The sequence below is a fragment of the Mandrillus leucophaeus genome, unplaced genomic scaffold, assembly GCF_000951045.1.
Source record: "Mandrillus leucophaeus isolate KB7577 unplaced genomic scaffold, Mleu.le_1.0 Scaffold766, whole genome shotgun sequence".
In the NCBI taxonomy this organism is placed as follows: Eukaryota; Metazoa; Chordata; class Mammalia; order Primates; family Cercopithecidae; genus Mandrillus; species Mandrillus leucophaeus.
The window spans coordinates 355,119-357,684 of record NW_012108319.1 but is presented as its reverse complement, the minus strand read 5'-3'; the positions used below and the strand labels follow the sequence as shown (position 1 = coordinate 357,684).

General features: G+C 50.5%; 1 long non-coding RNA gene across 1 annotated transcript; it reads left to right on the top strand.

Moving 5' to 3' along the window:
• The first annotated feature begins 501 nt into the window (after positions 1-501).
• Positions 502-2,054, top strand: LOC105529445. The gene is made up of 2 exons (XR_001004512.1): positions 502-1,363; positions 1,656-2,054. It is a non-coding gene; the product is annotated as an uncharacterized LOC105529445 (long non-coding RNA).
• Positions 2,055-2,566: the final 512 nt, after the last annotated feature.

The following is a 2,566-nucleotide window of genomic DNA, read 5'->3' as shown; positions in this document are numbered from 1 at the left end:
CAACCCCCGCCTAGCCCCTTCACAGCAAATGTGCTTTTTGCCCTGTGGTTGTGTGAGACCGACCTTAAACTTTCTCCGACCCTATCTCGGGATGCTAGGGCTCAGGTCGTGGTAGTTTCGGGAACCTCACGACAAAATTCCCCAGTTGACTTTTGGGAACTTTAACTCGGGTGGTCCTGTACGGAAAGGTAGTCTATGGGGTGCGCAGAATGGAAAAGGGCTTCCACATCAGTGGTGTTCGAGGTCGCTCTCCAACTTTTGATGTCCCGTTTGCACGGAGATTTCCCTGGAAAGTTTCAGGTAAGTCGCAGATAAGTCACTGCGAAGAGGGGGTGTCACCTTCCCTGGACCCAGAGCTGAATGCTGCTTCCCCACCCCCACGTTCATATACACACCCCCTGTTCGCTCCCTCCAAACAGTTATCACAACTCTGTACAAACTGATACGGTCCCTAGCGGGCAAAGGGACTGGAAATGAACGTCGCGGGGTTATCAGCGCCGATCTGTCAGCGGCGACTCGCGCGGCCGCAGGCTCGTCCGCTGCAGGAGCCGTGATATATGTCTCTCTCCCTTTCGCTCACAGAAAGGATTTCTTCCGACAGACGTGACCCCAGAAGGCTGCCGAGGGAGAGTTTAGGACAAGAGGAGTTGTTTTTGTGAGAATGCATTTTTATGCTTTCCCCCGCCCGCCCCCTCTCCCCCTCCGCCAGGTAAATCGAAGTAAATGATTTTCTGAAGGTCGGTCTCCCAGAAAGCGTCTGGGCTCTGGTTTTTTGTTTTGTTTTTATTTTCGTGTTTTCCCAGTTAGGGAAGGGAGAAGAGCCTGTGCAGAGTTGAACTGGGGTGGGGAGGTGCGTTGTAAAGTATGGTTTCCAGAGACGGTGAGACCTCGTCGCTAAGCGTTGTTTCCTCTGCATGTAACTGTGAGTTGTGAACTTGTGGCTCCTGGGGGAGCGGGGACAGGGCCTGGCAGTGGGGAGGAAGGGGCGAGGAATTCAGGAAGTTGGAGAGAATTCTTCTTTTTTCATTCTTCGTTGTAAATTGCTTCTAAACACTTCTGAATTTTAAATTGCTACCGAGAAGGTCCAGAAACCGTTCTCGTCCAATTTAGTCACTTTTATTACAATCCACTTTGCCTCCCCCAATCACTGCAGCGGCTCCCAGTTTCAGCGTGGCCGCATTTTGAAAAGGCTGAAGGTAGAAAACTCTGGAATGGAGAGGTTGGCTACTGGAGCAGGATCCAGGGGCTTTAAATTTTAACCTGAGTGCGATTGAATGCGCGACTCCCAGAAGAGATAGCCAGGCGTCCGCCCGGCCGCTCAGCCCCCGCCAGGACCCGGAATGCCTTGCTTTTGGTTCTTTTCGTGAGTTTCACCAAATGTTTAAGTGGACTGCGTTCTGCAGAAGCTCAATTGTAAGCAGTGACGGAAATGTGTTGTGGACATTGATTTCCTTTGATTCCAACGTTTTGAAATAATGTTTCTCAGGTTTGCTATTAAAAGCAATTTTCTAAAAACTCTATCTTGTTTGCTAAAAATAAACTTTCTGGCTCAGTTTGTGTCCAGGCTGTGAATGGCCTCCAACCCTGAGCCCCGAGGAGATCGAGCCCTGGCGCGAGCCTGATCTCTGTCCTGTGTGTTTCTTTGTATTTGCAAGTACAAGGATGTCTGCGTGGAAATCCCTGGACACTCGATACCCCCCGGGGACCTGCTTTTCCCGCAGCTCCGCAGACGCGGCAGAAGGGCGCGCTGGCCCCGGCGCTGCTGGGACAGAGGTGAGCGGCGGGGTGGACATTGACCGATTCGACAACCTTCGGGCTCTAAGGGCTCGGGAAGGGACCCGGCATTTTACCCTCCAGATTCCCAATCTATTTTTAAAAATAATGTTCAAAACAAATGGGAAAAATAAGTGATTGCTCCTTTTCATGGTCACAGATTGTATTTATTTTTTCAGACTGGTTTTCCAACCAAACGAGGGAATGGGTAGTGAATGTTGTTGTTGTTTTTGTGTGTGTTGGTTAATTTCAAAATAAAACTGTTTAACTCGTACAGTTGATTCAGACAGAAAACCAAGCTACCTGACCTCTCCAATGTGCCTTTTCCCCAGTGCATCTTTGGCGCTAGGGACAACTCTGGGGAAGACAAGCATGTTTTCAAAGCCACTCCCATGAGCCCCAGGCCCGCTCGTGGAGCTTCCTGGGCGCGCCCCAGCTGGTCTAGAAGGCCGGCAGATTAGGAAGTTCTGAGGGAAGAGGTGCACCCCAAACTAGGGAGAAACCCAAGAGCTGGGGAGAAGGCACCCACTAGTGTCCAAAGTACACGAACAGCTCTTAAAAGTTCCTGTTTTCTTCGTGGGTATATATATATTTTTTCTTTTCCTTCTTTTCCTTTTTTTTTTTTTTCCACCCCCGCCTGTCTCCTCTTTCGGGATTTGCTAATCTTGAACGAAACTGTTTCTCTCCGGACTGTTTAGACCCAATGAGCGGCCCCTCCTGGGCGAGTCGTTCCCCTTACCCTCACAGAGGGCTGGCTCCCGGGCGCGGCCTGTCCCCAGGATTGATTTATTTG